Genomic DNA, 10,825 nt, shown 5'->3' with positions numbered 1-10,825 from the left:
GAAGCTAAACACATCCATGAAAAATCAAGCAATAGATAATCCTACACCAACATACACCACAGAAGGACAACACAACACAACCAAAAAAATAACAGGAATTAACAATCACTGGTCATTAATATCCATCAATATCAATGGTCTCAACTCACCTATAAAAAGACACAGACTAACAGAATGGATTAGAAAACAGGACCCATCCATATGCTGCATACAAGAAACACACCTTAACTCCAAAGACAGACACTACCTCCGAGTAAAGGGCTGGGAAAAGGTTTTCCAAGCAAATGGACCTAAGAAACAAGCTGGTGTAGCTATCCTAATATCTAATAAAATAGACTTCAAACTAAAATCAATCAAAAGAGACCAGGATGGACATTACATATTCATCACAGGAAAAATCCACCAAGATGAAGTCTCGATTCTAAACATTTATGCTCCAAATACAAAAGCACCCACATTCATAAAAGAAACACTACTAAAGTTTAAAACGCACATCAAACCCCACACATTAGTAGTGGGAGATTTTAACACACCACTCTCACCAAAAGATAGATCTACCAGACTGAAACTTAACAAAGAAATAAAGGACCTAACAGATGTTATGACTCAAATGGACCTAATAGATATCTACAGAATATTCCATCCTAACACAAAAGAATATACCTTCTTCTCAGCACCCCATGGAACCTTCTCAAAAATTGACCACATGCTTGGACACAAAACAAATCTCAACAGATACAAAAAAATTGGAATAACCTCCTGTATTTTATCAGACCACCAAGCCTTAAAGTTAGAACTCAATAACAACAAAAATTATAGAAAACCCACAAACTCATGGAAACTGAATAATACCCACCTGAAACATCAATGGGTCAAGGAAGAAATAAAGACAGAAATTAAAGAGTTCCTAGAATTCAATGAAAATGAAAGTACAACATACCCAAACTTATGGGACACTATGAAAGCAGTGCTAAGAGGAAAATTCATAGCTCTAAATGCACACATAAAGAAGATGGAGCAATCCCATACCAATGAATTAACAGCACAACTGAAAGCTCTAGAACAAAAAGAAACAAACTCACCCAGGAGAAATAGATGCCAGGAAATAATCAAATTGAGGGCTGAAATCAACGAAATAGAAAACAAGAGAACAATACAAAAAATCAATGAAACAAAGAGTTGGTTCTTTGAAAAAATCAACAAGATAGACAAACCACTAGCCAAATTAACCAAAAGGCAAAGAGAGAACACCCAAATTCACAAAATCAGAAATGAAAAGGGAGACATAACAACAGACAATGAGGAAATCCAGAGAATCATCAGATCATACTTCAAAAACCTGTACTCCACAAAAATGGAAAACCAGGAAGAAATGGACAATTTTCTGGATAAATACCAAATACCAAAATTAAATCAAGACCAGATAAACCATTTAAATAGACCAATAACCCCTAAAGAAATAGAAACAGTCATCAAAAGTCTCCCAACTAAAAAAAGCCCAGGACCAGATGGTTTCAGTGCAGAATTCTACCTGACTTTCAAAGAAGAACTAATACCAATCCTCTTCAAAGTGTTCCACACAATAGAAACAGAAGGAACACTACCAAACTCTTTTTATGAGGCTACAATTACCCTGATACCCAAACCACACAAAGATGCAACAAAGAAAGAGAACTACAGACCAATCTCCCTCATGAACATTGATGCAAAAATACTCAACAAAATATTGGCAAACCGAATCCAAGAATACATCAAAACAATCATCCATCACGACCAAGTAGGATTCATCCCAGGGATGCAAGGATGGTTCAACATACGGAAATCAGTCAATGTAATACACCATATAAACAAACTGAAAGAAAAAAACCACATGATCATCTCCCTAGATGCTGAAAAAGCCTTTGACAAAATCCAACACCCCTTCATGATAAAGGTCTTAGAAAGAATAGGAATACAAGGAACATTTCTAAACATAATAAAAGCAATTTATAGCAAGCCAACAGCAAACATCAAATTAAATGGAGAGAAACTCAAAGCGATACCACTAAATTCAGGAACAAGACAAGGCTGTCCACTCTCCCCATATTTATTCAATATAGTACTAGAAGTTCTAGCTAGAGCAATAAGACAACAAAAGGAGATCAAAGGGATACAAATTGGCAAGGAAGAAGTCAAACTTTCACTATTTGCAGATGATATGATAGTATACATAAGTGACCCCAAAAACTCTACCAGGGAACTTCTACAGCTGATAAACTCCTTCAGTAAAGTGGCAGGATACAAGATCAACTCAAAAAAATCAGTAGCCCTCCTATACACAAATGATAAAAGGGCTGAGAAAGAAGTCAGAGAAACATCACCCTTTACAATAGCCACAAATAATATAAAATATCTTGGGATAACACTAACTAAACAAGTGAAAGACCTTTTTGATAAGAACTTTAAATCTCTAAAGAAAGAAATTGAAGAAGATATCAGAAAATGGAAGGATCTCCCATGCTCATGGATAGGTAGGATTAACATAGTAAAAATGGCAATCTTACCAAAAGCAATCTACAGATTCAATGCAATCCCCATCAAAATCCCAACACAATTCTTCACAGACTTGGAAAGAAAAATACTCAACTTTATATGGAAAAACAAAAGACCCAGGATAGCTAAAAGAATCCTATACGATAAAGCAACCCTTGGAGGCATCACCATCCCGGACCTCAAACTCTACTATAGAGCTATAGTAATAAAAACAGCTTGGTACTGGTATAAAAACCGACATACGGACCAATGGAATCGAATTGAAGACCCTGACATTAATCCATGCACATATGAACACCTGGTTTTTGACAAAGGAGCCAAAACTATACAATGGAACAAAGAAAGTATCTTCAACAAATGGTGCTGGCATAACTGGATGTCAATATGTAAAAGATTACAAATAGATCCATATCTGTCACCATGCACAAAACTCAAGTCCAAGTGGATCAAAGACCTAAACATAAATCCAGTTACACTAAACTTAATAGAAAAGAAGATAGGAAGCACTCTTGAACGCATTGGCACTGGAGACCATTTCCTAAATAAAACACCAACAGCACAGACCCTGAGCACAACCATTAATAAATGGGACCTCTCAAAACTGAGAAGCTTTTGCAGGGCAAAAGACACAGTCAATAAGACAAAAAGACAGCCAACAGATTGGGAAAAGATCTTCACCAACCCCACATCTGACAGAGGATTGATCTCCACAATATATAAAGAACTCAAGAAACTAGACATCAAAGCACTGAACAGTCCAATTAAAAAATGGGCTAAAGAGCTAAACAGAGAATTCACAAAACAAGAACTACAAATGGCTGAAAGACATTTAAAGAAATGCGCAACATCCTTAATCATCAGAGAAATGCAAATCAAAACGACTCTGAGATACCACCTTACACCTGTTAGAATGGCTAAGATCAAAAACACCAACGACAACCAATGTTGGAGAGGATGTGGAGCAAAGGGAACACTCCTCCACTGTTGGTGGGAATGTAAACTTGTACAACCACTATGTAAATCAGTATGGCGGTTTCTCAGAAAATTAGGAATCAAACTACCTCAAGACCCAGCCATCCCACTCTTGGGCATATACCCAAAGAATGCTGATACATACCATAAAGATACATGCTCAGCTATGTTCATAGCAGCACTATTTGTAATAGCCAGAACCTGGAAACAACCTAGATGCCCATCAACGGAAGAATGGATGAAAAAAATGTGGTACATATACACAATGGAGTACTACTCAGCAGAGAAAAACAATGAAAGCATGAAATTTGCAGGCAAATGGATGGAACTAGAAAATATCATCCTGAGTGAGGTAACCCAAACCCAGAAAGACAGTTATGGTATGTACTCACTCATTGGTGGATTCTAGATATAAAATGAACAATCAGACCACAACCCACAGAACCATAGAGGCTATATATATATAGCATGGAGGTCCGTAGGACGACTGTGGCATATAATAAATTTCAGTCTTACTCAAAAAAAAAAAAAAAAGAAAAAAAGAAAATACAGGATGCACATATGGATTACATGGATACAAAGCTTGATTGTGTTTTGTTTATTTTACCCTCTAAGCATTCTCCTAGAGGATTTTTTATGCAGAGGGAAGATATTACATTGTAATAGATGTTGCTACCAAATAAACAGAGTAAAAAATTGAAAACTTATGTGGAAAAGATCTCTGACTTGATTTTTAAAAGGAAAATTGAGAATTCATCAATTAGCAGAAATAGACCCAGCAGGAATTGTTGTAACTCTAACTAATGATGAAATTGACAAAAAAGTAAACCTTGGCAAAGCGCTTGCAGTAATTTTTGGGGGGAGATTAACAACAAATATCCCAAAGTGATAGAATTTAACTAATAAAGAGAACTGATTGGATTGTGCCTCACATTGTATGGGAAACACCCATAGCTGGAGCTTGTACATTTTATATAGATGCAAACAAACAAGGAAAGTCAGGTTATAAATCAGAAAATTTAAGTAATGTGGCTCAAAGTTCTTATTATTCAGTTCAAAAATCAGATTATGTGCTATTCTGATGGTATTAATGGGTTTTTCAGAAACTCTCAACATAGTTACTGACTCTCAGTATGCTGAAAGAGTAGTCTTACATATTGAGACTGCAGAATTTATCCCTGATGAGTCAGAATTAACTTTGTTATTTATTCAGCTACAAGATATAATCAGATATAGGAAGCATCCTTTATACATAACTCACATCCGATTCCATATGGGTTTGTCAGCCCCTCTAGCACAAGGTAATGACAAGATCAATAAACTATTGATAGGAAAGGTGCTGAAGGCCTCAAATCTTATAAAAATTCATGTCAATTGTCAGAGTTTTAAAAAGGATTTTTCCATAACCTGGCAACAAGCCAAGGAAATTGTAAGGAAATGTCCTACTTGTCCTTTTTACAGTCAGAATCCAATACTAGCAGGATGTAACTCAGAGGGCACTTGGAAGAATGAAATCTGGCAGATGGATGTGTTTCATTTTGCAGAATTTGGAAAATTGAAGTATGCACACCACACCATTGCTATCTATTCTGGATTTTAATGGGTAAAAGCTCTGAGTTCTGAAAAGGCTGATTCTGTAATTATACATTTTCTACAAGTTATACCCATCCTGGGTATACCTGTACAAATTAAAACTGACAGTGCTCCAGCATATATCTCTGGTAAAATAAGACAGTTTTTTCTGTTTGTTTGTTTGTTTGTTTTTTTTTTTTTGCTTATTACAATATAAAACATACTACAGAAATATAACACCATCCTACAGGCCAGGCAGTCACAGAAAGATCAAATTGAACTCTGAAGGATATGCTAAATAAATAGAAAGAGGTAGCAACAACTCCCAGAAATAGATTACATAATGCTCTATTAACTTTAAATTATCTCAGTGCTAATGAGAAAGGAACAACAGCTGCAGAGAGACGTTGGATAATAGAAAAAAAACTACAGAGTTAAATCAGCCTGTATACTTTAAAGATGTGCTGACCTCAGAATGGAAACCAGGATATATATTACACTGGGGACAAGATTTTGCATTTGTTTATACAGGAGAAGAAGAGCTATGGATACCATCAAAATTGATAAAGGACAAATTGAACAAGAAAGACATCTTAATTAGAAGAAGAGATACTTCATCAACCAGCATGACCATCCAATTTAAACTAACTTATACAACTAACAAGTGCTTTTCATTTAATCAGATATAACTTGCTGAAAGTGAACCTCCCCATAGTTATTGTTGGGGAAGGGTTTTTTGTTTTTATCTTTCAGGAGAATAAAGGCTAAGGAATCTGAAGAACACTGTATATATCAGACATCTGAAGAATGTTGAAATCATCCTGAAAAAAACCCATTAGATAGAGACTGAACAACAAATGATAAAGCTCCCTCTCCTAGGACTTGACAACTAAACCAAAATTTTTCTTTTCAGTATCCACTAAAGATGCCTTTACCCCCAGATGTCAGAAAGTAATTCTAAGAAAACCACACACACGTTCCCAAGAGGTTAGGTGGGTAGTTTTTGGCTATTCAATGGGTTATGGATAATTGTCATTGATTAGGATGGTTAGTTACAAGTTGTTATTTGTTAATGGTTAGGAAAAAGACTAAACAAAGGAGATTAGTTTCAGAGTTCTTGTTTGGAAAAAAAAAAGAAAAAGAGGACTTAAAAGGTAGATTATTGAATCTATTCTGAAAAGAAAAAAGAGAAAATATAGATATGATAAGATAAAAAGGTAGATATTAAATCTACTTTTTTTTATTATTTTACAACACCATTCAGTTCAACATAATAGCCACAGATTCCCCTGTTCTCCCCCTCTCGCCCACCCCTCCCCCCAGCCCACCCCCCATTCCCACCTCCTCCAGATCAAGGTCTCCCCCGAGGACCAGGGTTGACCTGGTAGACTCAGTCCAGGCTAAATCTACTTTTAAAGGCAACTATGAGTTTTAAATATTTTCATTGTATTGGATTTTTATATATTGTATACAAATTATGTTTATTGCTACAAATTTGAGATTGATTTATATAGATATGATAAAATAAAAAGGTAAATGATTGAATCTACTTTAGAAGGCAACTACTAGTTTTAAATATTTTACATTGGATTGGATTTTTGTATACTCTTTATAAATTTTGTATATTGATAAAAATTTGAGATTAATTTTGTTAGAAAATATTGAACATATATTTTTAATCTTGTTCAAGGTATTGTAACAAGATTAATGTAACTTGTAACATATAACAATTAATGCAAATTGCTAGTCCTTGAAAGTTATTATTACCAACTAATTAGGATATAAATAAAGGAAAGTTAGAGGTTAGTCATTACAATCAAACTTGTAGTCATATTAGGTATGTTTTCCAGGTCAAGCAGAGATATATTTAGATAGACAGATAAGGTTCAAAACTACCTGAATTTGGACTGTGTTTTGTGGCCCAATTTCTGAGTGCAACCATCTAAGCCCTCCCAAACAGGAAAAATGCAACCTCAACCAATTCCAGAAAAAACATGTTGGGGCTAGTAATGCTTGGCCTAGGAAGCCAATACTGACTTCATTCATCCATGAAAGATGACCCAGTAACGCGGTTTGGGCATGTAGGTGTCCACCTCTGTGGACCTCAGAGAAATAATATCTGGTCCTTTTAAGAATGCAAATAGAAGCTGACTCTGAAAAAAATTTAAAAGGGGATGGAGGCTGGAGAGATGGCTCAGTGGTTGGAACCAATGGCTGCTCTTAAAGAGGACACTGGTTCAATTCCCTGCATCCATGTGGCAGCTCACACCTGTATGAAAATTCAATCCAGGGCTTCAGACAACCTCACACAGACATACATGCAGGCAAAACACCAATTAACATAAAATAATAATAATTTTTAAAAAACACACTGGCCCCTGATCCTCATACTAAGAGACTGCCACCTCTGTGGATCCTATAGTAGAAACCAAGCAACAGCTATAATAACCTAGAAAAGAGTTGGCCAATAACTCCATCCAGGTACAGGGCCTCCCTCCTTCCCAGGTTCCAGAACTGGAGGAGTTAGTTCTGCTTGTCTGGGGAGGTGAAGCAGTGGGTCCCCTCAACTTGAAATGTTGTGCAACAGCTCCACCACAACAGTTACATTCCAACTCTGCATACAGTAGAGAAGAAGCCAGCTTCAGTTTACTTGGGAAATCAGACAAACACTCAGTTAGGCTGAAATGCACCACACAGCTCTGCCCCAGAAGGAAGGCAATCAACTGTTCACAGATAGAGTCTGGTCCTTTGCAGGTCTGGTGCTGTGGAGAAATGACTCTGAGCAGGATACTCTACCTCAGAGACGAGTCTGCAGCTTTGCTCAGTGTCAGGTACAGTTTGAGAAATTGCCTGACCAGAGAAGTTAACTTGTGACTCCCTGGACCAGATGCTGCTGTAATATCCAGCCAGCTACTTTGACAGTGTTGTCACTGGACAGTAGTGATTGGCCATCTGATAACCATTCAAAAGCAGAGGCCCATCCAAGTAGAGAAGTCAACATGAGCTCTGCCTCCTTGAGGTTGTCACTATTTGGTCTTTCTAGAATAACAGGTTAGTATACTTAGGTGTATCTCTGTCAAAAAAACAAACAATCACTTGAGAAAAACCAGAAGAAGTTGAATCCTGAAATGCCTGGAACACAAAGCAGGGCCACAGGTGTTAGAAAAGCTATAGTGGGCCTGCTCAAAAAAGGTACAAAAAGTCCTTGTTGTTGTATGGAATCCTACTGTATTACACAGGTTTACCGACTCCATTGATGGGAGACAATACCATATATGTCTGGAGTCCCCAGCAGGAGTCAGTGGGTGAGCTCCCACCAATATTGCTGAATAGTCCTCATCAGGAAGACAATATGGTTCATTGAAGCACAGCAATTCTGAAAGCTCCTGCCTGTGAAGATGTCAGTGATCTGTTACCAATCAAAGTACAAGATAAGTAGCAGTATGCTACACCAATAACTAGATATAATTTTAACCAAGTAAATAGAAAATAATGCGTCACTTACATACATCTATTAAAAATAATTTCAAAAAATTTCTAAAAGGTTCAGACTTGTCTCCTGGAGCACTTTTGTAGGCAAAGATCCTAAGGATGGAATAACAGAGTGGTTTGAAGGGATGGATATGAAACTAGTATTTTTTAAACAACCTGAAAATTATAAATAACAAATTTGGCTGAACACACAACACACAAGTGGAGAGGTGTAAAGCTTCCTAAGGAAATTGGCAAGAAATATTTCACTGGATCAGACACAAACACAAATGACAAAAAGTTTAATAAAAAACCGTTTTCCCTCTAACATCCAAATCAGGCCTCCCTTCCTGTGCTAAGGGACAGATAACACACTTGGGAAAGTGACTAGCCCTGGTGGCCCTTGATCTCACCAGGGAGACCAAGTTGAATATCACAGGATGGGATGGTCAAAAGTAAAGTCAGTGCCTGACACCAAATGGAAATGTCCCTGTAGAGACCATTGTCACAGGGAGTTGGAGAAATTCAGAGGTGATCTCCATGAGAAAATAATTGCTTAACCAAAAAATGAAAATAATTCCCACTCTGACAGTCAGGGTATGTGGGAGGCGGTGCAGAAGATGGGGCACACGGGAAAGGGACTGGAGCCCTGAGTGCTTCCTTCAACATTACAGCAAGACATCACTCTGCTGACCATCCGACCATCTCACGTGGACGGGAAAGATATTTGGTAACAACTAAGTTGCACACATCCAAAGGGTCCACAAAAGCCTAAAACAAAAACAACACAAAAACAGAACACTCTGCTGTGGGTAAGATATTAACTGCCTTTTGCTAAACAGACTCCTCCACAGTGAAAGATGATGTCATAGAGAAAGCATAATGACCTCCAGAGTTTCCCACTGAGTGTCAGCAACAACCCAGACTCTCAGTCAAAACCCTCCCGAGAGTGAGAAGCTGAGTGACTGTTCCTCATATAATACAGTCTCTTGATGAAGAAATACCATGACCAAGGCAACTCTTACAAAGGAAAACATTTAATAGGGGTGGCTTAGTGTTTCAAAAGGTTAGTCCATTATCATCATGGCTGGACATGGCAGCACACAGGCAGGCATGGTGCTGAAGAACCTGAGAGTTCTACAACTTGATCAGCAGGAACCAGGTTGTAAACAGACACTGAGATTGGCTTAAGCATAAGAATCCTCAAAGCCCAGTCCCACAATGACACTCTTCCTCCAACAAAGCCACACCCACTCCAGCAAGGTCACACCTCCTAATACTGTTGGTCCTTTTGGGGGCCATTTTATTTCAAACTACCATATTCAGTGATCTTCCCCATTGCCCTCCCACTTCTGACAACATCACCACTAACTCAAGGCCTCTGTGGTACAGTTCATACAAAACAGATTTTTATGGTGAACCAGTGGCTCCCATCCACAGTCAACACCAGCAGCCTACCAGCCTGGACAAAGCCAGAGGGCAGCGCACACACACACACACACACACACACACACACACACACACACACATACACATACAAATACAGAGAGAGAGAGAGAGAGAGAGAGAGAGAGAGAGAGAGAGAGAGAGAGAGAGAGAGAGAGAGAGAGAGAGAGGAAAAACTACAGGAGATGACAGGACAAGTCTATCTCAGAGCAATCCTGCCAGTCAGGCTCTACCTCTCTAACAAGACAGCAGGGAAGGTACAGGTACCAAGGCTACCTCAATGGAGACATGTGTTTATATATTCATAGATGAAGTTACACTCAGTACCAATGATTCATCCAGAAGAATAATTAGTGAAATGGTTTTGCTGACTACCTAGTTGTGTGTTTTCCACAAAAGGAAAGCTTGTGACCTTTATCTTGGGATGATCACACCCTCTATTGCATGATAGATTTCACACAGTCATCAAGTGATGTGCTTGAATTTTAGAATTCAGAAAAATGAAGAAACCGTCCATAAATAGTCTCTGCCTCTGTAATGTGCTTGCTTGTTTGCACATCCTAATGTGGACTAAGGAGGGTGGGTGGAGAGAAGTGAAAGTTAGTTGGCAGGGAGAAGGAATGAATGCTAGAGATGGTCACAGAAAAGCAGGCCCCTCACTAAAGGACACCTAGTGTAGGGAAGGGCTGGTGCAGAGCCAAACCAACTCTGAGTTACTCCTGTGGCTATGACACCTCCATGGAGTCACCATTGCTGTATGATTTAATTAATCCTGTGTAATGAAATCTCCAGGGAAACTTCTCAGTGTTGTGTAATAACCATCATCAAAGTC

Source organism: Peromyscus maniculatus, chromosome 13, assembly GCF_049852395.1.
Source record: "Peromyscus maniculatus bairdii isolate BWxNUB_F1_BW_parent chromosome 13, HU_Pman_BW_mat_3.1, whole genome shotgun sequence".
NCBI lineage: Eukaryota > Metazoa > Chordata > Mammalia > Rodentia > Cricetidae > Peromyscus > Peromyscus maniculatus.
Note: the sequence above shows the minus strand (reverse complement) of the source record.